Source organism: Felis catus, chromosome B2, assembly GCF_018350175.1.
Source record: "Felis catus isolate Fca126 chromosome B2, F.catus_Fca126_mat1.0, whole genome shotgun sequence".
NCBI lineage: Eukaryota > Metazoa > Chordata > Mammalia > Carnivora > Felidae > Felis > Felis catus.
Genome location: NC_058372.1, coordinates 81,136,594 through 81,163,156, shown reverse-complemented (window position 1 = coordinate 81,163,156; position 26,563 = coordinate 81,136,594). Strand labels below are relative to the sequence as shown.

Below are 26,563 nucleotides of genomic sequence, written 5' to 3'. Positions count from 1 at the left end.
GCAGGACAATTGATCACCCTATAAAATGAAGTAACCATTGTCTCTGTCTCCAGTGATCTCATATCTAATGAGAACATGATAAATTAGTAGAGGGAGAAAAAAAAACATTGGTCGAGCAAAGTAATATAAGGCGCACATATGATCATGCCCAAATCTTTCACCCATGGTACACATCATTAATAGGTCACAGCCTTCTTTCCTGAGCTCAGACATAGACTCAGAATCCTTCTCAACACAATGCTTTTCCAGAGAGCAACTATTAATGAACTGGAGTTGGCAATAGAATTGAAACTCATTTGCTATCCTTGCAGTCTTCCTTCATGACAAATAATTTTTCAGGCATTTTCACTTAATAGACAAGCTTTAAAAAAGCTGTAATTTCCAGGCAATGCTCTACCTTTAACTGAAAAAAAAAATAAACATATTAAGAGTTGCTATGCAGGGCTTTTCATTTCTTCTTCAAGATCCTCTCAATATTGTACAAAGCAACCCAAAATTAGTATAGTCATTTATTATCAATCTTAAAATCACACTTTTGGGGGATAACCTTTAAACTCCAAAGTATTTCTATAAGATATATAAATACAGCCATACTTTTTTTTCAATGAAAGGGGTGCTAGAGTTTAATGGCACATATTCAGAAAACAAATTTACAAAATAAGTACCCACCGGCATCTGTGTACTTTTAAGAATAAAACTAGAATAAGACTCATATAGATATTGTTTCTGTACTTCATCTTCCTTCTACTCATCTTTCAGGCAAATGAGTGAGCAAATAACATCTACTCTAACTTATTAAATACACTGGTGCTTAATAATAAAATGAAAGCTTTCATTCTGATATATATGTCATGCTCCAAACTGGAATCCACCTCTCTAATATCTGTCAACATTTAACACAGGAGAGCATTAAAAAGGTTTTAGAGTCATACTGGGTTGAGCTCAAAGCCTGTCCCTGTCAGTTTCTAGTTAAGTGATATTACTCTCTTTGGCACTTTGTTTTATCACCTAAAAAATCATTAAGAGTATTCATTGGGTTACTGTACTATTCAATGAGACAGTGTGCATAAAGTACAACATCTATTAGATAATAGCATTCATTTATTTTGTTATACTATTATTACTGCAGTTAATTTCTCTTTTTGTCTTTCAATAATAATTAAAATCAAAACTACTTACATTACTAGGCCATCAAAAATTATTTTGGAATTTTAATTTCTTTTTATTTATTTATATTATAATTAGTTTAGCTATACAATACATCCAGGACTAGTGCTTATATGGCACACAAATATGAATCATTATATTTCAATAAATATTTCTAAATGTCTGCCCAACAGTCAGACTGTGTGTATGCCACTGAAACACTGTTGAGAAGATGTATAGTAGTTCCCATAATTGGACCAAATTAGAAATAAATTCAAATTTTAATAATAGGTAATAGATTTTCCTATTCTAAACTATAAAAGTTTGAATGTAAGCACTTACGTGATTGGGTGCAGCATTTACTTTCTACTTTTAAATCTTTTTGTTAAACAAGCAACAACAATTTCTAAAAAAAAAAAAAAATGAAATAGTAAAGTATTGGAATTTTTCCCTCTTCATTCTTTACTTTTGTCCAGGACACTGAAGATTTTCCATAAATGCTATTGCCAGCTGGCTGAAAAGCAATTATCATTGTATGAAAACTGTACCACTTATGTATATTTAGTAAATGATATAAATTCTAAGTTACTCAATTCATTAAATCACCAAACATTCAGCAGTGTGATGGCAGTGCATATTACAAATAGTGTACTATTTGAACTTGTTTCACTTTGATCTTATAGAATATTTGAATTTATTAACTAATATACATATATTTTTAAACTGAGTTTATATTCCCAATATGCTATTTGACCTAATTAAAAATCTTGAAATGTGAACTATAGACAGGTCCTAAAAATAAGATTCAGTCATAAGCCTCTATTATTAATTTAAATATGATCTCAAGTAGTACATACACAAAGGTTACAAGGATAACGCAAATGGAAAGCTTAGTCAATCTGATCATGTAGGCATTAGTTTCCTTCTGACTTGCCCTCCACTTGGAAAGATCAAAGTGAGGCCTGGAATTATCATTGCATTGGTTTCAGTCAACCCAGTTTCACAGCATCCAGTCATCCTGTGTGTGCTATATTCAGTGCAGCTGTTGTTGTGGCTCTTGACATGTTAGACTCACTAATAAGTTATTTTCCAGTCTTTTGGCAAGAATGGAGCTATAAGAGAAATGGCTTGTCTTGATGTGATCCAGCTGGAAGTAAATATGTTCTCCCATTGAAAAATAGAACATTGCCTGGAGGTTGCCAAATTTTGCCTAACTGAGCTCTGGATTAGGACTTGCTAAGGAACCCAATGGTTATACGTGATTAAGAAAATAGAGGGACATAGTGACCCAAGCCCCAGGAAGAGGCTAAAAACTCTTAATTTCAATCCCAGGTTTCCTTGCTAACATGTTTTACAACCTTGAAAACCCACTTAGCCTTTGGCTGTGCTTCCATAGCTATAAACCTAATTACTTAATATTTATTGAATACTCATAAAGAACTGGTGCCTGCAGAGCACATAAAGGAAAAAAAACTAGCTCTGTTACTCCAGTGTTTATTTTATAAGGACCCCATTATCAGTATCTAACAACCTACCACTTTGAAAACACACTCTGTACTAGATTAGATTAAGATCGCTCAAGGGGCGTCTGGGTGGCTCAGTCAGTTGTGTGTCTGACTTCAGCTCAGGTTATGATCTCATGGTTTGCAGGTTCAAACTCCGCAATGGGCTCTGTGCTGACAGCTCAGAGCCTGGAGCCTGCTTTGGATTCTGTGTCTCCTTCTCTCTTTGCCTCTCCCCACTTGTACCCACACGCTCTCTCTCTCTCTCTCTCTCAAAAATAAATAAACATTAAAAAAAAAAAAAAACTTAGATTACGATCACTCAATATTTAAAGAATACAGATAGTTCCCTACTTAAGATGGTTTGAATTCTGGTTTTTCAGTTTTACAAAGGTGTAAAAGTGATACACATTCAGCAGAAGCCCTACTTTGAATTTTGATCTTTTCCCAGGCTAGCAGCATGTGGTATTATATTCTTTTGTGATGCTGGGCCGTAGCAGCAAGCTGCAGGTCCCAGTCAGCAACATAATCACAAGGGTAAACCACCAACACACAACCATTTTGTATCCATACAACCGTTCTGTTTTCACCTTCAGTAGAGTGTTCAATAAATGACATGAGATATTCAATATTTTATTATAAAATAGGCTTTGTGTTCTATGGTTTTGTCCAACTGTAGGCTAAATGTTCTGAGTATGTTTAAGGTAGGCTAGGCTAAGCTATGATGTTTGGTAGGTTAGGTATACTAAAAGTATTTTTGACTTACAATATTTTCAACCTACAATGGGTTTATCAGGATTTAACTCCATCGTAAGAGAAGGAATATGGGTATTCATTAGCAATTTTCAACAAGATGAAAGACAGCAGGTGGAATTAGCTTACATTTTTGACCCAGTGCACAGTTCCAAGTCCTTGATTCAGAACAAAGGAAGGCTTTAATTCTGATAATAGAATCTACGCTATGAAGATGGAACAAGGAAACTGCCAAAATATAGGGGCAGTAGTGAACTTTTATTTCTTTGGCTTTCAGTTAGCTGGGATTTGAAGTTCTTTTGGTTATTTTGTCAAAGACAAGTTTGTGCTAAAGCCAAAGAAAAATAGTGTTCTTTCTCTGTAATGGTCTGGAGAAGGCTCCCTTGTGTTAGAATGCACATCCCATTTTTCTTGACTCATGTCACCAACACACTTGGTCCTAATCTAACAAACTGTTTGCACAGAGAGCACAAGAGTTACTAAGAGCTATTTATAATTGCCACTGTGAATGGTCACTAACATTTGCTATATTCAACGTGATACCATGCTGCTGCAGCTTATTCATGGATGTGTATGACTGGTTGGTTTTCCCTAAAGTGAGGAACTGCTTCCAACAGCAAACCATACAGATCAAGATTTTTAAAATAGTTATCCTAGAGTGGGTTTTTTTTTTTCTATTTTGCTTGAAATACTTGTTTCAAAATGAGGTTCCAAGATTATTTATCCTATCAGAAACTATGGAAAAGGTCACATTTGAAGGAGATGACACAAGTTGGAAATCACTTAACCAGCTGAGAGAATCATTTTTACCTATTTTTTTATTCAACATATCAGTACAATAAACAGGAAGTTATTTTTTCTCTCATTTTCTGTGCATGCTTTAAATTTTTAAATTTGCCATATAAAGATGGAAGTGACAAAGATAGGAAACACTTAAAACATCTAAAGCCATCTAACTACTTCTGCCTTCAAAATTATCAGTTTAAGAAGACCATGGGGAAGGGGAAGAAAAAAAAAGAGGTTAGAGAGGGAGGGAGCCAAAACATTAGAGACTCTTAAAAACTGAGAACAAACTGAGGGTTGACGGGGGGTGGGAGGGAGGGGAGGGTGGGTGATGGGTATTGAGGAGGGCACCTGTTGAGATGAGCAGTGGGTGTTGTATGGAAACCAATTGGACAATAAATTTCATATTTAAAAAAAATTTTTTTAATTATCAGTTTAGTCCCTACTACTTTAAGGTGTATGATTGTTTGTGTCAGAGCTATCCTAAACTTTACTTTTGTATTATCTATGAAAAAATAATAGTAATAATAGACTGCAAAGTCAGTGCATTTATCCAGGGTCATTAGAGAATAAGTTCTACGCAGATATATTTACTCTCTTAAGAGCCCAAACTTTTACTGAACATTTCACATTTTCATGATGACTTTGTGTTCGCACTGTAAAAATAATTAATTATTGTTCTATGCTTTAATATAGTAGTAACCTCATGACTATTAGATGTGTAGGCCATTTGCCCCTACATTAAATAGCCCCAGGCTGCTTCATAATGGGAGATTCTATAGCATCAGCCTTCTTTACCTTTCACTGTGAGCTGTCATTTTGCAGGATTTGGATTCTCACAGCCCTACCTCAAAACAACCTTTGCTTCAAAAGCAGAGATGGGGAAATAAGCAAATTCCTTATAAGTTTGGGCCACCAGCTGGCTTGGAAGAAGGCTTACCAGACAGCATGCTAAATTATAAAACGATGGAACAACAAAACAGAAAATAATTAGACAAGTGTGCAAATTGTTTTCTGCTGGTAATGTATACCAGCTGTTATTTCCTATCTGATCTTTGTACAAATTTTTTTCTCTACAGATTTGATACTATGATCTTGTCATTACCAGACCTCCTCTGCTTTTTTCTACTTTTACAGTTTACCAATAAGATTTTAAATCCTAACCTATACCTTCAAAGTACTGCCCTATGACATCTGGTAGCCCTATGGGTTAGATTTCCTATTCTAGTCATACAGGTCTTGGATGAAATTGTAACAGTTTCACTTAGATCAAACCTCCATTTTGAACACTTGTTACAACTGGTAGCCATAGCTTCTAATGTTAAAACTGATCCTTTGCAAACATCATTAGAGAAAATCTCATGATTTATCTATAAGACCCTGCCATAAGCAGAGAATTCAATTCTTAGCCTTTCATTTAGTCAAATGAGCCAAGACAGGCTGTCCATGATGAACGTTACCATCACCTCAGTACACAGTATAACAGAGCCAAGGAAATTCCAAACTGCTATTCATCACCCATGTGAGAGAAATACTTTATGACCTTTAAAGTGGGCCTTTGTACATTAATACAGCTCTCTGACAATGCTCAACACATTTACTCATTGTGGATTTGACTCTTGGCTCAATGAGATCTAAAGGAAGTTAACTAAAAACACAGGAGGGCAATTTATTGCTTATTTCTTTGGGATCCTAGAGAATTTGCTTAGGAATCCAAGTCATGTGACCTGAAGTATTCAAACTGTCACTAACACACATAGTAAGTTCAGAGACTGGCAAAAATTGTACAGACCTCTCAGTTTCCCCCTGGGGGAATCAAATCTGTTTGCCCTACAGCTGTGCAGAGATACATTTTAATAGCAGCACTATTCTTTAAAATTAGTGTCTGTTTCATGACTAATTTTACAGGATTATGTGTGACCATTAAATCAATACACTCTCTTGCAGCGTGTGGTACTCACTTCACTTTCAAAAGTTAAAGTTCTTTAAAACTGTATGATTTTTCTCTTACATAATAGCCAGTCAGTTAGAATTGTTAGAATCACTCGCAGACGATTATATTTTATAATGTGTTTTCACAGCGAGCAAAGGCAGAAGTGGAGAAATGAGCCAAAACTCTCCATATATATAAAACACAGAGAAAGCTAATTGAAGAGGTCATATATCCAGAAGCCAAGGTTGCTTCAGAGGGCTTAGATCAGAGCCCACCCTTTGGTCAACTAGGGAGTGGGCTCTGTCTTCACCTGGGGTCAGTGTGTGACAGGGGTCAAACCTGAACCTGAAAAGTAGAATAATTATCCATTCAGTTTCTGACTTCACATAGTGAAATGTTCCACTAAAGTATGCCTGGGTAAACTGAAACCATATCCAGGTGCCCACGGTGCTCCTCTGCTGAATACCTTCTTATCCACCTGCTTCTCTCTGCAGCCCTGGACAGACCATGGCACGGACTAGCTCAGCTCCATCTCTTCACTTTCCTGTCGGTTACTCTGTCTGTAAAGAATGGAAAATCTTTCTTTCAACTCTGTCTAACACCCACTCCCCGTTTCCCTGTCCTTTTTCTTCCAAGCAATGTAATTTGAACTGAAATACAAACAGAGTTGCTCACTCTTTTTTTTGCCCCTGCTGCATAAAAACTGAAAGGGGGAAACAAAGACTCACGTGAACTTTGGAGATTAATACTTCTTCTGGTCCCAGCTGTCAGATTTATTTCTTCTTTGTAGCTAAATCGGGTCATTATGCTACAAATCTTTATTCTAGATGAAAGATTTAAATCTCCACAGAATTTGAGGAGTTGGGGGGTGTGTGCATAATAAGCCATACATAGTAACTGGCTGTAGTTTTATCTGGATGTTTGTATGGAGGCTGCTATCAAATTCTGATAAACTTTTACTGACCTCTTTCACTTTCCAGAGTCCCTGGGAATCCCAGCAACCCACTACATTGTCCGGGCATTCAGACTTGTGCTCAATTATAAACTCTCTTCACATCTAAGACGTCATGTTTCTACAGAGCTACTTTAAACAATCAAAGAAATTAAAGGATCTTTTGGGTTGCTTTGTAATAATAATGGTAATAAAAAATGTTTCTATAACTCAAGCATTTGTCCTTGACGTGTTCTGAATTATTTCCTCAGAATTAAAAAAAAAAAGGCAGACATAATGGAAGGCTTAGAGATTCCATTCAGCTGCTTGAAAATCAAAACCAAAGAACAGCAGTGGCAGCAGAAGTCTGAAAAGGCATTAAGTCATCAAAATCGCCATTCAATGGAACAGCTTTGGAACAGATGTCTCACCCATCATCTTTATCCAAAGAACCAGGGAGAGGACATTGAATATATTAATAAAGATAATAAAGTAACCAGCCTTAAGTCAGTGCCCCTTTCATACAGGTATTCTTTAGGCAGACTTGTTAAATGGTCCCAAAGCACCCCTTGTAGTTTGTGGTTCATGTAGCAACCTCTTACTTTCTCAGTATTTCAGGGGGTAAAAGGATGATGGTGAAGCACTGAGCCCTAAATCAGGATACTTACATTGCACCTACAGAAAAAGGGAGAGTAAAAACTTATCCGTAGTCCTGATTAGGCTGAGTAGAACGCACTTCTTTCTGTTCAGGAGCCCCAAGCACAAATCAGGATTCCTGCACAGCCTTCTGTGTTCAGATCTCCAGGAGACAAGGATCATTGTGATTCTATGTGGATAGCACCCTGGAGCTATGGGATGCAGAGGCCCTGGATTTAGGGCCTTTTGAAAATGTTCATTTGCCACGTTTATACTCATGTTTCCTTGCCAACTGCTAGAGAGGTTCTATTTTCAATTGCTTCAAGAACAGTATACTTCTCTGAAGGAGGAAAGGTGGAGCCTGTCAAGGAGCAGGGGGAAATGTTCTTGGGTCAAAGTACTTATGTCAAAAGTCCTGTAAAAGCTGTTGGGATCCTGCCATAAATGTTTGAAATCCTGACTGAGAGAAAGGCTAGAAACTAGGGCTGCCCCTGCTCATAACCTCAAGGCCCCATCTGACAAAATTATCTCTGACCTGGTCCTGTCATAATGTCTGAAATTGCTCCTTCTGAAGACCTCTTCCTTGTTAAGTGCATCTCCTCCAGAAGGTCCCTATTTAAATGCTAATGTTTTGCTCACCCAATATCAGTCATTACTTTATCACATTAGCCTCAAATCACCCTGGGAAAATGGAACTCAGTCAGGTAAGCACAAATGAAAGACAAGGTGAAAGGGATGTTCCAGAACATGTGTGGGGAGCAAAGATGTGAGTGGTGGTGGTTAAACAGAGTATACTGGGGTCATCAGCTAGAGTGACAGGCAATAAACCAGGTACTCCCTCTCAGAAGTGGGGCACACAACAAGCTTCCCAGAGGAGGATGCTAAAAGGTAGATTAGGGGATACTTTAAACAAGCCTTATCTCCTTCATAGTTTTATCTAAAGATGGTCCTAGTTGGATGTAAGTAATTCCAAAAAACAAAACAGAAGATACTGACTGTAATCTTAGTGAAAGAGATGGTCAGACAGTCCATATGCCTCCAGAAGAAACAACTCAACTGGGAATTTTAAACACGCATTTGGCCCTTGCCATTTAAGATGCTCCACTGCAAACTAGGCCAACTCTATTTGACAGAATGACAGCTATTCCCATAGTGGCTTTGGGATGTTATTTGAAAATCAGATTATTTATTTTTTAAAGGCAACATCTATTGTTAGGCTTGTTTTTCTTTCAGTTAATCTAAATGGGAACATTCTTATCTGCAAGGACACAGATACCTTTTTGTGGGGCTTTCTGCAATATATAAATGTGTTGCATGGTAATGATCTTTCTGGTTAAATTAAGATGTTCTACAAAAGTCTGTATGTACAAACAGCACGGGTTGGATGTAGGAAAGAACTATTCATTGGGTGTCTAAAAGCATAAGATGAACAGCACAAGATGGCACAATATTTGTGCAAACCTATTTTTTGGAACATATTTAAAATCCAACTTGTTTTATTAATTTTTTTAAGTGATGCTTATTCTTAACATGCTCAAATGTCTCCCAGAGGGAAAAGCAGTCTGCAAAAAACCTTTTGATCTTCACTTATTTCAAGCATCTGCGAATTAAAAGACCTGTTGGGGTCTTTTTTCACTCATTTGTTGGCTGAGAGGCACTTTTGTTTTCAAAGGGAAGAAAGATGTTCATTTAAATTTGGAGGAATTTCCTTGAATTTAAGAAATAGCAATGTCTCTATGTAAATAGGAATATGTGACTTCTCAAGTATTTTTCAGTGGTTCTCCACCAGAAGGAAAATTTCAGAATAATCAATAGGGCAGGAATACATGTCCATCAAAGTATGTCTGTGTTAGAGAAAGTATCTTTGCACTTAAGGTATCACCTGCTGACAGTGAGGGAATTTGTTCCTGGGCAGAAGAAAGATGACCTGGTGAGATAAAATTGTGCAGTATTGGTGAAAACAAACTTTTTTGGTCAAGCTGACATGGATTTGAGTTCTAGTTCCAACACTTCCTAATTGAGTCGAAGCTGGAGAAGTCATGTAATCCCTCAGAGCCTCAGTCACATTATCTACAAAATAGGCACAATATTAGTCCTTCTTTCATAAGACTGTTGTTAAACATTAAGATGAGATAATGCCTATAAATAGTAATGAACATACAGTACACAGTGCCTGGCATGTAACAAGCATCCAGTAAATACAACAATCTGTCACATCATTATTCATCCTTGAAAGTTTCATCTTAGACTAGGTCTGAATCAAGCTCAAGATATGAACACTTTTGGTCAAAACATTTTTGTGCAACGAGGAAGGTTTAAGGTAGGGAATCATTTACCTAGCAACAATACAAGCATTCTCAGATATTAGTGTATACTTTTATAGGTGAGTTCTTATAACCACACATAAAATGTTTGATTTGATCATTGCCCTAAACTCTGGAAAAGAGCTGGGAATACAAACCCTTATACATCAGATCTAGAAAGGAGTCATCATGTCTTTTTACTAATGGTTGCTCCAGAGGCCTCTGAGATACCTGTGAACTACCTATAAAATGAAGTCACTTTGTCACCAAGAAAGACAGAGACAATTTGAAAAGGTTACTGTCATGTGTGGTTAACATGCTGGGAACATCTCAACAAATAAAGAAATCACTCATTTAGTCATTCCTCTTCCTACCAAAAGAGACATAATCTCAACATGGTTTGTTGAGCATCAACAAAGAAATGAAAAATCTTTGGTGTTCCTGTTATTCACTCACAAAGTAAGTCAAAGAACAATGCCAAACATACAGAACTCCAATGGTGTTTCTTGTTCAGATCTTATGGATTTTCAGCCATACCAAAATCATAAAGAAAGATCATAAATTCCATCCCCTATAATTATGCATATGATAGAAACAGGTTGCTGAGAGATTACATAATCCACCTGAGGTCAGAAGGTTCATTATGGGCAAAGGTCTATGAGAAGGTTTGGCTCATGAAAGTCTATTCAGGCCTCTTTTCACTACCCACATACACCTTATAAGGAAAACAAGAGTTTTGCATCTTTCCTAACTCCAAAATGTATGAGTCAAAAGGAAGATTTTCATGGGGAATTGCAAATCATACCAGTCTAGAGAAACCAGCAATTTTATCTAAAGTTTATTAAAACAAATCAAGTCATGCTACCCTATTAAGTTTACCTAGAATTCTCAATATACTATGACCTAATAATAACATAAAGAGTAGGAAACTATTTAAGGAATGAGATAAGCCAGACCATGCAGCATCAGTGATTAATGCACAACTTGAAAGTCAGGGGACCTGAGTTTAATTCCACTGATGCACTCAATGTAGGCATTAGCTGGTACACTACAATGTTAATAGCCCTGTTGAAGATATAAAAGTTTTCCCTTAATAAACTCTTAGGCCCCGGGTAAGTTTGATTTTTAACTATAAAGCTCTTATAAGTTTTTGTTTAAAAAAATGATTCATTTTAGGTTTTCTCCAGTTAGCCCAGTTCCTTCTTCAATCACTTTTGTGAGGTCTACACACACACACACACACACACACACACACACACACACACACACACATTCACCCATTCCACCCTCATTTCTCATTTCTGCCAGGAATTGTATACTGCACTAATTACAATAACAATTCTGCAACAAGGACAGTTATTTGTTTGTTTACAATTCTGATTTGTAGTTAATAAAGAAGGGAGAAGTCAGAAGCCTCTCCAGATAAAATGAAGAACTACTCAGCTACTTCTCAGAGCTGGGAAAGGGTGTCTGTAGGAAGCTGAAGGGAATTGAAACATCAAGCGAGAATTTCCCTGTTCTCATTCAGTCTGAAAACCAATATAGAATTGGAAACCTTGCTTCACGCTTCCTTACCCCAGTACCTGCAAAGCTCACATAGCACCCTATAATTCAAACAGAGAATGAGATGGCCTGGGGGCGTTGTGTGAACGAGTCAGGAGCCAAGCAAGACAGGCTGAATTCAAGCTTCCCTGGTACTGATGACATCCGTTAGCTTCCACTATTTCTGACTTTTCTATGTTTGCTATCTAATTATGTCACATCTTGAAAATGCAGCAAGAGAAAATTCCATTTCAGCTCTAATAATAGAAATGGGTAATATTTACCACTTTAACAGATTGTGCTGTGTTGTGAATGAAGGCTGACTCTTCAGTCACGTTATATAGATGAAGTTGCTTCAGCAATAGTGGAACATATGGGAATTAGAAAACTAAGTAGACTATGGGAGTGATGTGATTTTAAGAAAGTAATTTAATCTAAATCATGGTGTTAAATGGAAATCTTATCCATAAGAAATTGTATGTTGGTAAAGCAACTAAACGTCTAAGTAGGGGGAAAAAGGCAATTTTAAAATGTTATTTTAAAGTATATTAGTGGCACTGAATCCTACTCTATTGAAAAATCAGATCATTTGCCCAAACAAAAGCTTAGACTATAAACTTAGTAATAGCAATATGCGGCATTAGTGGAAAATAGAAGCAAATGCCAAGATGTCCTTGAGCCACAGATGAAAACAAAATGACTGAATAAACCATCTGTATAAACCATAACCAATATAGAAGAGAACAAGAAACACTTGATGAAAAATCAAATAATGGTGATGCTTGGGTAGCTCAGTGGGTTAAGCACCCAACTTCAGCTCAGGTCATGATCTCATGGTTCATGAGTTGCAACTCCATGTCTGGATCTCTGCTGACAGCTCAGAGCCTGGAGCCTGCTTTGGATTCTGTGTCTCCCTCTCTCTCTGCCTCACCCCTGCTCATACTCTGTCCCTGTCTCTCTGTCTCAAAAATAAATACACATTTTTAAAAAAATTTTTTTAAAGATTGAAATAATAATGTCTGAGGAAAAATGATATATATTCTCTATATGGAGTTTCTCTCTATTTTAATTCCACAAATACCACAATTTCAAATTTCCACCATAATTAACAATGTATTATCCCATCACTGTTCGAATTGGAAGCTACATGTGGACACTCACCCAGAGAAAATTAGGAATGCTTTCAGCATATTGAAAACAATCCATTTTCCCCTGGGTCACAACTAAGGACAGACAAACTAATAAAATCAGCTAGTGAAAATGCAACAGCCTCTGCTGAGGGGGGGTAGGGGTGGGAATGAGCCTAAGAGTGATAAGTGGCAGCCAATCTGTAGCAAATAAACATCTCGAGATACCAGTATACTTCAAGAATTGAGAGAATATTCTAAGAGGAAATGCAATATATTAAGTGTTCTGTGTTAATTAATACTCAACTGTTAGGGCATATAATGGCACACAATGGCACTATTGTGTGCCACTATATGCCCTAGCAGTTGAGTGGGGGTTAGCCAGGAAGCATCTGTTTTGCCAAGACTCCCAACTCAATTAAAATAAGCCTTAGGCCACCCTAGCCATCCTCAGCAGTTCTTTTATAAGATATGTGGGGTAAGATAACAGAGGACTGTGGACCTACACTAAAAAGTACCCCCAAATATGCAGCAAAGGCAATCGTAAGAGGAAAGTATATAGCAATCCAGGCCTTCCTAAAGAAGGAAGAAAGATCTCAGATACACAACCTAACCTTATGCTTTAAGGAGCTGGAAGAAGAACAGCAAATAAAACCCAAAACCAGCAGAAGACAGGAAATAATAAAGATTAGAGCAGAAATTAATGCTATTGAAACCAAAAAAAAAAAAATAACAATAGAACAGATCAATGAAACCAGAAGCTGGTTCTTTGAAAGAATTAACAAAAGTGATACACAATTGATACAAAATTGATCAAGAAGAAAAAGAAAAGAACCCAAATAAATAAAATCAATAATGAAAGAGGAGAGATCACAACCAACACAGCAGAAATAAAAACAGTAATAAGAGAATACTGTGAGCAATTATATGCCAATAAAATGGGCAATCTGGAAGAAATGGACAAATTCCTAGAAACATATACACTACCAAAACTGAAACAGGAAGAAATAGAAAATTTTAACAGACCCATAACCAGTAAGGAAATCAAATTAGCAATCAAAAATATCCCAAAAAACAAGAGTCCAGGACCAGATGGCTTTCCAGGGGAATTTCTACCAAACATTTAAGGAAGAGTGAACACCTATTCTCTTGAAACTGTTCCAAAAAATAGAAATGGAAGGAAAACTTCCTAACTCTTTCTATGAAGCCAGCATTACCTTGATTCCAAAACCAGACAGAGACCCCACTAAAAAGGAGAACTATAGACCAATTTCCCTGATGAACATGGATGCAAAAATACTCAACAAGATACTAGCCAACAGATCCAACAATACATTAAAAAAATTATTCACCACGACAAAGTGGGATTTATATCTGGGATGCAGGGCTGGTTCAATATCCGCAAAACAATTAACATGATTCATCACATCAATAAAAGAAAGGACAAGAACCATATGATCCTCTCAATAGATGCAGAGAAAGCATTTGACAAAAATACAGCATCCTTTCTTGGTAAAAACTCTCAAGAAAGTAGGGATATAAGGAGCATACCTCGAGATCATAAAAGCCATATGTGAACAACCCAACAATAATATCATCCTCAATGGGGAAAAACTGAGAGCTTTCCCCCTAAGGTCAGGAACAAGACAGGGATGTCCACTCTCACCACCGTCATTCAACATAGTATTGGAAGTCTTAGCCTCTGCAATCAGAAAACACAAAGAAATAAATGGCATGCTAATTGTCCAGAGGAGGTCAAACTTGCACTCTTCGCAGATGACATGATACTCTATATAGAAAACCCTAAAGATTCCACAAAAAAACTGCTAGAATTGATTCATGAATTCAGCACAGTTGTAGGATATAAAATCAACACACAGAAATTGGTTGCATTCCTATACACCAACAATGAAGTGACAGAAAGAGAAATCAAGGAATCGATCCCATTTACAGTTGCACAAAAAAACATAAAATACCTAGGAATAAATCTAACCAAAGAGGTGAAAAATCTATATGCTGAAAACTATAGATAGCTTATGAAAGAAATTGAAGAAGACACAAAAAAATGGAAAAAGATTCCATGCTCCTGGATAGGAAGAACAAATATTGTTAAAATGTCAATACTACCCAAAGCAATCTACATATTCAATGCAATCCCTATCAAAGTTACACCAGCATTCTTCACAGAGCTAGAACAAATAATCCTAAAATTTGTATAGAATCAGAAAAGACCCCGAATAGCCAAAGCAATCTTGAAAAAGAAAATAAAAGCAGGAGGCATCACAATGCCAGACTTCAAGCTATACTACAAAGCTGTAATCATCAAGACCGTATGGTACTGGCACAAGAACAGACAATCAGATCAATGGAACAGAATAGAGAACCCAGAAATGGACCCACAGACATATGGCCAACTAATCTTTGACAAAGCAGGAAATACTACCCAATGGAATAAAGACAGTCTCTTCAGCCAGTGGTGCTGGGAAAACGGGACAGCAACATGCAGAAAAAATAAACCTGGACCACTTTCTTACACCATGCACAAAAATAAACTCAAAATGGATGAAAGACCTAAATGTAAGACAGGAAGGCATCAAAATCCTCGAGGAGAAAGCAGGCAAAAACCTCTTTGATCTTTACTGATCATGATTCACCATAGTGGAGAACCATCTATCCTGCTAATAGACATCAAAAGAAAGCCAGACTGGATACTTATATCAAACAAACTAGATTTTAAACCAAAGACTGTAACAAGAGGTGAATAAGGCACTATATCATAATAAAGGGATCTATTCAGTAAGATCTAACAACTGTAAATATTTATGCCCCCAACTTGAAACACCCACATATATAAATCAATTAATAACAAACATAAAGAAATTCATTGATAACAATACAATAGTAATAGTGAACTGTCACTTGCAGCAATAGACATATCATATAAGTAGAAAATCAACATGGAAACAATAGCTTTGAAAGACACAGTTGACCAGATAGACTTAACAGATATATTAGAATATTTCATCCTAAAGCAGCACAATACACATTCTTTTCTAGTGCACATGAAACATTCTCCTGAATAGATTACACACTGGGTCACAAATCAAACAAATGTTGCTAAGGCCAATATCCAATAAATTATTGCCTATGTTTTCTTCTAGGAGTTTTATGGTTTCTGGTCTCACATGTAGATCTTTAATCCATTTTGAGTTTATTTTTGTGCATGGTGTAAGAATGTGGTCCAGCTTCATTCCTTTGCATATTGCTGTCCAGTTTTTCCAGCACCATTTATTAAAGAGATTTTTCCCCATTGTATATTCTTGCCTTTTTTTATAGATTGACCATATAAGCATGGGTTTATTTCTAGGCTCTCTATTCTGTTCCATTGATCTCATGTCTATTTTTGCGCCAGTAACATACCATTTTGATTACTATAGTTTTGTAGTATACCTTGAAATCTGGGATTGTGATAATTCCAGCTTTGTTCTTCTTTCTCAAGATTGTTCAGTAAACAATCCAGTTCAGTAAAAACTACTCTTGGTATTTTGATAGGGATTGCATTATACCTTTAGATTGCTTTGACTAGTATGGACATTTTAACAAAACTAATTCTTCCAACCCATGAGCTCGGTATATCTTTTAATTTGTGTCATCTTCAAGTTCTTTAATCAGTGTTTTATAGTTTTCATAGTACAGGTCTTTAATCTCCTTGAGTAAATTTATTACGAGGTATTTTATTAATTTGGGTATAATTATAAATGGAATTGTTTCTTAATTTCTTTTTCTGCTACTTCATTATTAGTGTATAGAAACACAACAAATTTCTATATATTAATTTTGTATCCTGCAACTTTACTGAATTCATTTATTACTTGTAACAGTTTTTTTGGTGGAGTCTTTAGTTCTTCTATATACAATATGATGTCATCTGCAAATAGGGACAGTTTTACTTCTTCCTTTCTAATTCAAAGAACTTTTCCTATTTTTCTTTTCGGATTTCTATGGCTAGGACTTCCAGTACTATGTTGAATAAAAGTGGAAAGATGGGCGCCTGGGTGGCTCAGTCGGTTAAGCAGCCGACTTCGGCGCAGGTCATGATCTCGCGGTCCGTGGGTTCGAGCCCCGCGTCGGGCTCTGTGCTGACAGCTCAGAGCCTGGAGCCTGTTTCGGATTCTGTGTCTCCCTCTCTCTGACCCTCCCCCGTTCATGCTATCTCTCTCTGTCTCAAAAATAAATAAACGTTAAAAAAAAATTTTTTTAAAGTGGAAAGAGTGGACATCCTTGTCTTGTTAAAGCTCTCAGTTTTTCACTACTGAGTATAATGTTAGCTGTGAGTTTGTCATATATGACCTTTTTATGTTGAGGTATGTTCCCACTAAACCTACTTTTGTTGAGTTTTTACCATGAACAGATGTTGAGTTTTGTCAATGCTTTTTCTGCATCTATTAAGATGATCATGTGATTTTTAGTCTTCATTCTGTTAATGTGGTGTATCACATTAATTTGCAAATACTGAACTATCCTTGCATCCCTGGAATAAACCCCACCTGATCATGGTGAATGATCCTTTTAATGTATTGTTGAATGCAGCTTGTTAACATTTTGTCAAGGATTTTTGCATTTCTATTCATCAGGGATATTGGCCTGTGGTTCACTTTTTTTGTAGTGTTTTGTCTGGTTTTGGTATCAGGTTAATGCTGGCATTGTAGAATGTATTTGGAAGCTTTCCTTCCTCTTCTACTTTTTGGAATAGCTTGAGGAAAGTAGGTATTAACTCTTCATTAAATGTTTGGTAGAATTCACCTGTGAATCCATCTGGTCCTAAACTTTTGTTTGTTGGGAGTTTTTTGATTACCACTTCAATTTTATTACTCACAATTGATTCATATTTTCTGTTTCTTCCTAATTCCGTTTTAAAAGATTGCATGTTTCCAGGAATTTGTCCATTTCTTCTAGGTTGTCCAATTTGTTGGCATACAATTTTTTTGTAGTAGTCTCTTATAATCTTTTGTATTTCTGTGATACTGGTTGTTATTTCTCTTCTCCTTTTTCATTCTGATTTTACTTATTTGGGTCCTTTCTCTTTTTTTCTTCATGAGTCTGTCTAAAGGTTTATCAATTTAGTTGATCTTTTCAAAGAACCAGCTCTTGTTTTTATTAAATTTTTCTATTGTTCTTTTCTCATTTATTTCCACTCTGGTATTTACTACTTACTAGTTCATTCCTTCTACTAACTTTGGGCTTTATTTGTTCTTCTTTTTCTAGTTCCTTGAGCTTTAAGTTTAGATTATTGAAGTGAGATTTTTGTTGTTTTTGAGGTAGACCTGAATTGCTATAAACTTCCCTCTTAGAAATGCTTTCATTGCATTTCAGAGATTTTTTACCATTGTGTTTTCATTTTTATTTGTCTCCATGTGTTTTTTGTTTCCTGTTTGATTTCTTCATTGACCTACTGGTTGTTTAGTAGCATGTTATTTAGCCTCCTGAGTTCTTTCTAGTTATTTCTTGTGATTGATTCTTTTTGTTTCATACCATGGCTGGAAACGATGCTTGATATGATCTCAATCTTCTTAAATTCATTAAGACTTGCTTTGTGACTTAACATGTGATTTATCCTGGAGAATATTCCATGTGCACTTGAAAAGAATGTTTCTTTTGTTTGGGGAGAGCATGTTCTGCATATATCGGTTAAGCCCATCTGGTTTAATGTATCATTCAAAGACATCGTTTCCTTATTGATTGTCTGCCTAGATGATCTATCCATTGATGTAAGTAGGTGTTAAAATCCCCTATTATTGTCGTATTAGTGTCAGCTTCTCCCTTTATGTCTGTTAATATTTGTTATATATTTGTTATATAATATAACAACTTAAGTATATAGCAGTCTATATTAAGTTAATGGTCACTTAAGTTCAAATACATTCTAAAAGAATTCCATTTTTACTCCCCCTTCCACATTTGTATTGTTATGTTTTACATCTTTTTATTTTGTGAGTCCCCTTAACAAATTTTTAGATGTAATCAATTTTACTATTTTTGTCCTTTAACCTTCAGATTAGCATTATAAGTAATTGCTCTACTACTTTTACTGTATGTTTGCTTTTACTCATGAAATTTTTCCTCTTATAAATGTTCTTGCTTCTAGTTATGGCCTTTTCTTTTCCACTTAAAGAAATCCCTTTATCATCAGTGGTGGCAAACTGCTTTAGCTTTTGTTATGATCTCACGGTCCTTGAGTTTAAGCCCTGCTGCTTTAAAAATTCTCTTTATTTTTAATCTTTGACGTTTTAATTACTATATTTAGATCTCCTTGGGTCCATCTTGTTTGGAACTCTCTTTTCTTCCTGAACATGGATATCTGTTTCCTTCCCCAGGTTAGGAAAATTTTCAGCTATTATCTCTTGAAACAAGTTTTCTGCTCTTCTCTCTCTCTCTCTTCTCCTTCAGGGACCCTTATAATACAGGTGTTTGTTTGTTTGTTTGTTTGTTTGTTTGTTTGTTTGATGTTGCCCAAGGGATCCATTAACCTATCCTAATTTTTTTACCATTTTTCTTTTTTTTTAATTTTTTTAATGTTTATTTATTTTTGAAAGAAAGAGAGAGAGAGAGAGAGAGAGAGAGTGGGGAAGTCAGAGAAAGAGAGGGAGACACAGAATCCAAAGAAGGTCCAAGCTCTGAGCTGTCAGCACAGAGCCCAATGCAGAGCTTAAACTCAGGACTGCGAGATCATGACCTGAGCCAAAGTCAGACGATTAACCAACTGAGCCACCCAGGTGCCCATACCTTTTTTCTTTTTGCTATTCAATTTGGGTGCTTTTCACACCCTGTCTTCCAGATAGCTTCCAGATTGATCCATTCTTCTGCATCCTCTACTCTTGACTCCCTCTAGTATATATTTCATATCAGTTATTGTATCCTTCAACTCTGATTGATTCTTTTTTATATTTTCTATCTCTTTGTTGAAGTTCTAACTGAGTTTATCCATTCTTCTCTCCAGTCCAATGAGCATCTTTATGACCATTACTCTTTATTAAGTAGATTTATGAGATGTTTATTAGATAGATGGGTTATCCTTGTTTCATTTAGTTCCTTTTCCAAGGTTTTGTCTTGTTCTTTTGTTTGGAGCATATTTTTCTGTCTCATTTTGCTTGACTTTCTGTGCTTGTTTCTATGAATTAGGTGGAACAGCTACTCCTCCTAAACTTGAAGGAATGGTCTTATCTGGCCATCCCCTATGTAGACTATGTGTGCCTGGTGACTTTGGCTAACTGGCTTGAGTTGTGGCTGCATGGGCTGGGAATATCAGAGCACTCCATGATAGGGCTTCCCTGGTGGGATGGCCAGAATTGAAGCATACATGGGTTGACATGGTCCTAAAACTCTCCACACAGAAGGCACCCACCCTGGCAAGACAGCTAAAGCTGAAATGGGTACAAGTCAGTGTGCCCCAGGTTGCTCCACACAGGTGCACCCTGGCAGGGAAGCTAGAGCCAAGGCAAATGGGCAACGAGGTATTGGGATATTCCATGCAGAGACACCCTGGTGAGTCATTTGGAGCCACATTGGTATGGGCCTGGAGTGTTCCAGGGTATTTTGCTCTTGTGTTACCTTGACTTGTTGACTAGAGCTATAATGAGAGCTCACCAGGGGTATCTCAGTGTGTGCTGCACTGAGGCCACTTTAGTGGGATGGCTTGTGCTGGTGTGGGCTAGGGACTTGGGGCTCAGTGAGGCAGTGAGCCAACTCGTGTGCCCAGACTATGCTCTCATCCACACTGTCAAGGTGGAAGGGAATCATAAACCATCATGCTCACCACCTCCTCCAAGATTTGGCAGGAAAGGTTCTAATGGTAGAAACTTTATATTCATTCTATCTTCTCTCTTAAACTGTGGCTTTTTTCTGTGCTCCAAGGATGACTAATCTTCTCACAGCCCCTCAGTACTATCCCTCTGTATTGCAGTTTGCAGAATTGGGTGTAGAGGTTCCCTTTGTTACCCTCTCTCTCTCTCTCTCTGTCTCTTGCCATTCTCTATATGGCCTCTCTATCTTTCGTTGTGAGAAGTTGTTCAGTCAGCCCTCAGTTCTTCTTCAGACAGTGGAGGAGATAAGTTCAGGGTCTTTCTACATTGCCATCTGGGACACTCTCCTATCTGGCATCTTTTAAATACACCATAGTTGAAATTTAAATGCCAAATTGTCTACGTATCACATACTGCCAAACATGCCTTAAGTAGACAAGAACTATGCTATTTATAATCTACGGGACACCATGAAAAACCTCATTTTCCTAAGTACAAAGTGGAGAAGGTAGGATGAAAGAGAATATTTCACTTAATCTATAAGCTTTAAAATATTAAAAAGAAAGCACTCCAAACCAAGAATTTGTGAGCAAGTTGATCATTTTTTTATTCTTTTAGGGGATACAAAAGCAAAATATTTAAGGAACATGGAATTTTGCCCTACTGTGAATATTAGATATTTTGCAGGAACAAACCACTTTCCCAGAGTAGAAGATATTTCAAAGGCTGTAACTAAATATCTAAGAGGAGTAGGGAAGAAGAAACACTCTATAAAGGAAAAGAGATGTGGTGAAGAAAGAAAAGTGGGGAGAAAGCAGATTAAACTGTCTGTTTCATAATTTAGCCCATAATTTTGGTTTGATGTAGCAGCTATAAGAATTCATCATGCAGACATCCTATTAGTGAAATTGATCCACAGCGCCAGCTGCTATTCTATGAAATCCTTCTGAGTCCTTGCCCCAAGTCTGTACTCCCACAGGCAGCTATCTCCCATTCACCATGTGCAGCAGGGCTACTCAGGCAGATGAGTTCCTGGATCCTGGGAGATAATAAGACTCCTTTATTGTCCCACTTGGGCTCAAGGCCTTGATGAAACTTCCTCAGACTGCACAGCAATCTAGGATGCTTCTGCTGACCTTTCTTCTCTCTTTCACCTAAAGTCAGGTTTACCTCATATTTTTTTAATAGTTATTCTTTTTTATTATTATTTTTATTCTTTATTTATTTTTCAGAGAGAGACAGCAAGACAGAGTGTGAGTGGGGGAGGGGGCAGAGAGAGAGGGAGGCACAGAATCTGAAGTGGGATCCAAGCTCTGAGCTGTCAGCACAGAGCCCGACACGGGGCTCTAACTCAAAAGCCACAAGATCATGACCTGAGCCGAAGGCAGACGCTTAACTGACGGAGCCACCCAGGAGCCCCAGGTTTGCCTCATAATTAATGACTCTCTCGGCCTCTTAGGACACCTTCTTTTATTTCTTTTCATAGCCATCTCCCCTAACAAAATTTTTGAATATTAAATTCCATCTTGCTTTCTGTCAGAAAAAAAGTGCGCAGTGACCTGGAAGCCTGAAAGGATTTCTGTGTTTCCTATAAGTTCTATTTTACCTCATATATACATCCTCCGGAGGTTCTCTCCATTTTTCTCCAGAAAAACTTTGTGGGCTTTTAAAAATTTCTCTTGGTGAATTTTCCCACTTTGTGAACTACTCACACCTACTTGGAAGACCATTTTTGAGAACACTTTGAAAAAAAAATTTTTAACCAGAATGAGGCAGTTTTTCCAGAGAGATAGTTTATACTCATCAAATAAATACTCATCAAATGTTGGAAGCCAGGTCTTGGTTTGGAGTTCCTTATTTTTAATATTTTAAAGCTTATAAATCAAGTGAAACACTCTCTTTCATCCTAGCTTCCACACTTCACACTTAGGAAAATGAGGTTTTTCATGGTGTTCTGAGGTTATAAATAGCATAGTTCTTGTCTATTTAAAGCATATTTGGCAGTATAAGATATCTAGACAATTTGGCATTTAAATTCCAACTATGGTGCATTTAAAATATGCAGGATGACATAAGCCATAAGCTGGGCTTCTAAACCTTGGCTTTTTTATGACTGATATTTAAAATAATGTATCAAGAGGTTAATATCCCATTGAAATTGTCTCTGTGTCTCTTTTACACACAATTGGTTTGACTGTTATGACTGTCAAAATAAATTAGAAAAGAATTGAGCCAATGGTGCCTTTAGACACAGTTTTAAATATCTCTACGATAGATGAAAAATGAAAAGGTTAAACTAGAAAACTTCTAAGGTTTCTTCCAGCTTTAATAACATAGGATTCTATAATTCTATGGTTTAATGCAGTCAGATATGTTTAGAGTTCTCCCTCTCTGACCATAAGTTCCTTTTACATTATGTTCCTTTACGTAAGTTTAGAGAATTTCCTTCTCTAAACATTTTCAGTGACCATGACAATTCCAAATCTAATATGTGGGCATTGCTGGGCCTCTTCTGTAACTAGCATCGATCAGATGATCAAGAACCATAGCATTGTCTCTGAGAAGGCACAGATCTCTCTTTCCTCATTCTCCTTTCTGTTACTGCTTTGGGGGAATAATGATGGGGAAATTATTCTAAAAACTTCCAACTTTAGCATTTTAGCATACTCTAAAACCAATCCAACACAACCTTACCCAAAGATCATACTTTATACAACCAAAAGTTACTTCAGAAAATGTCTTCTGAAGTGTCTAAACCATTCAACAGGGCCAATTAGCCATGCTTAGCCATCAAAATCCCTCAAAGACACAAATGCACAACTAAATTCAAACCTCAATCTGAATGATGAGACAGTAAAGAACCATGGTTTGAGTAGGAGAAGCCAGCTCCCTCCCTTTCCAATAAAAAATAAATGAAACCAATTCAATATTTTCTATTACTCAAAAAAAACTATGAATAATATCATTAACTTTCTTGTTGCATTTTATATTTTAGTATCACTTAAATTATACATATTTTATATGCATAAGTATATGCACACATGTGTATGTATATATAAGCTTTGACGTATCTACTCTATAAATGTTGTTATTCCTACCCTATATTTCTCTTAGGTCCTTAAGTCCCATAACCAAAAAATAAATAAAACTTTAAGAAATTGTCTTGCCATGAGATTTTTAGAAACCTAACCCTCACAAATGAAATGGGATTTCTGAAATATCTGTAAATGCAGAAAAGAGATTCTTTTCTTCTTTTCAGAGTCCTCAAATTCTCTTCAAAGTTACTGTTTTTTCAACTCTACACACATAATTGTTTTATAAAAATTAAATTAAAACAAACCACTGCTAACTATCCTCTCAATAAAAAATGCAACTTAAAATTTTATTTGATAGTTAGATATTAATAGCCCAAATGTTCTATACTATGTAACATTTTTCATGTCAGATTGACTAGCAATGTTAACAGCATCTTATTGTTCTTGGTCCCACAAGCAATACAGCTGTTCCTTATCTTAATCATATGAGTGTCCAAACTCATCAAGCAAAGGTTTTTATTTGTTTATAAATGTCGTCACCTGTGGACAGTTAGCTTAGTTAATTAGAGCACAGCACTAATGAAACCAAGATTAAGAATCCCTTCTTTTATGATCATTAGCAAGATATCTTCTCTTAGTACTGAGACTTAAGACTCCATCTAAAATTACAGCTACAGTCTCAAACTTATGCAGTGGGGCAAAATAAGGAATAGGTAAACACCTTAACATTTTGAGTATTGCCTTCATTTAAATAAATATTTTAATTTTAACTATGAACTATTTCATACATATGGAATAGTACAGATAATAATACAGTGGACCCTTGAAACTTGTGGGAGTTAAAAGTGCCAACCCTCACACAGCCAAAAACCCATATATGACTTTTTTTTTTTTAATATGGAACACTTCAAGAATTTGTGTGTCACCCTTGTGCAGGGGCCGTGCTAATCTTCTCTGCATCATTCTCATTTTAGTATGTGTGCTGTCGAAGCAAGCACTCCATGTGTAACTTTTGATTCCCCAAAAATGTAATGATTTTTGCCTAATCCTGACCAGAAACCTCAGCAATAGTTGACTAACACATATTTTGCATGTTATATGTCTTATACACTGTATTCTTACAATAAAGTAAGCTAAAGAAAAGATAATGTTATTAGGAAAACCATAAGGAAGAGAAAATACACTTACATTCTGTACTGTGTTTATTGAAATAGTCCACATAAAGGTGGGCCTGCACAGTTCAAAACTACATTGTTCAAGTCTCAACCATATAACAAAATATGAAGCACCCTTCCCCCAATTTTACAAATGTTGATATTTGGCAATATCTGCCTCAGATATTTATAAAATAAAATGTAGCAGATACAAATAAATAAAGATATGAATAAAGTGTTAGAGATACCATCCCTTACCTCCGTAAGAGAATCACAGAATGCTGACATGAACTCTTCCAGTACATTTTTAAAATTGTTAATATTCTAATACATTATTCTTAATTTATCCATTTCCTTATTCTTGCACAATTATGATCCTTTCAATTTTTGTTAGTACAACAATGCAATGAAGAAATGAAATGATAGTTTTGAGAATGCCTTTTCATTTGAGAGTTCAACCACAATATATAACTTAAAAGTAGAAATGTAATCTTGTAGTGTGTATACATTCTCAAGTCCATAGACATTGATTATTAAATTACTTTCCAAAGTACATTCACCAGACACAGACACCGCAGTACATTGAGCTCCATAGAGACAGTGACAGGGCAAGTGAGAACCAGACAGGCACTGGGTGACTTAGTGCCTGGCTGAGGAAAATAATTAAACATGGGCAGAGGAGATCCTAAGAAGCCAAGATACAAAATGTCATCATATGCGTTCTGTATGCAAACTTGATGAGAGGAACACGAGAAGAAGCACCCAGATGCTTCAGCCAACTTCTCAGTTTTCTAAGTGCTCAAAGAGATGGAAGACCATGTTCCAAATTTTCCAAAGGAAAATTTGAAGACGTGGCAAAAGCAAACAGGGCCCATTATGGAAGAGAAATGAAAACTCATGTCCCCCCCTAAAGTGGAAACAAAAAAGAAGATCAAGGATCCCGATGCACCCAAGGGGATTCCTTCAACCTTTTTCTTGTTTTGTTTTGAGTATCGCCCAAAACTCAAAGGACAGCATCCTGACCTATCTGTTGGCAACATTGCAAAGAGACTGGGAGAGATATGGAGTAACTCTCCTGCAGATGACAAGTGGCTTTATGAAAAGAAGGCTGCTAAGCTGAAGGAAAAACATGAAAAGGATATTGCTGTATATCAAGCTAAAAAGGAAAGCCTGATGTGGCAAAAAAGGAAGTCGTCAAGGCTGGGAAAAGCAAGAAAAAAATAGAAGAGGAGGAAGACAAGGAGGATGAAGAGTATGAAGAGGAGGAGGAGGATGAAGAAGATGAATATGAAGATTATGATGAATAAATTGGTTCTATTAGTTTTTTTTCCTTGTCTATAAAGCATCTAACCCTCCCCCATATGCAACTCACTCCCCTTAAAGAAAAAAATTGAAATGTAAAAATAAAACAAAACAAAACAAAGCAGAGGCACCAATGTATCCTAAGACCAGCAGTTTTTTAAAGTTCTTATGTTCTGATATTATTGCAAAACACATCATATGATCAGCTTTTAAGTTTTAGCAATCTACTTGTTAATGAAATGTTGCCCCATTTTGTTTTAAATTTCATTACCCATAACTATCAGTGAGGATTTACAACTGTTTATTTATCGGTCTTAAAATTTTCTTCTATTAATTGACTCTTCATATCTTTTGTCATTCTTTATTGAAATATTTCCCTTTTATTGCTTTTAAAGTTTTATTTAATACATATATTTATTAATACTTTATTGGTTGCTTGGATTACAAATATTTTCACCCAGTATAGGGTTTATCTTTTCATTTTATGGCCTTTTATGTACAGATCTTTTTTGTTTTAAATAGCTAAAGTTAATAATCTTTTTAAGCTTTGTGCTTCTCAAGTCTTGTGTAAGAGCTCTTTTCTTAACTTCCAACATCATAGTTGTTTTCATTACTTT

General features: G+C 36.3%; 1 long non-coding RNA gene, 1 other non-coding gene and 1 pseudogene across 3 annotated transcripts in view; 1 reads left to right on the top strand and 2 right to left on the bottom strand.

Moving 5' to 3' along the window:
• The window catches only part of LOC109499778, a 607,757-nt gene that overhangs the window by 451,783 nt on the left and 129,411 nt on the right, over window positions 1-26,563 (bottom strand). The window contains exon 1 of one of the 2 annotated variants that reach the window (XR_006598033.1): window positions 6,584-12,345. The exons of the other annotated variant lie outside the window; for it this stretch is intronic. This is a non-coding gene — a long non-coding RNA (uncharacterized LOC109499778). Of the gene's footprint in view, window positions 1-6,583; window positions 12,346-26,563 lie in introns of those variants that run through there. 2 annotated transcript variants of the gene reach the window in all.
• Window positions 24,382-24,488, bottom strand: LOC111560630. The gene has a single exon (XR_002742633.2). It is a non-coding gene; the product is annotated as a U6 spliceosomal RNA (small nuclear RNA).
• On the top strand, window positions 25,314-25,951 carry LOC101096651 (annotated as a pseudogene).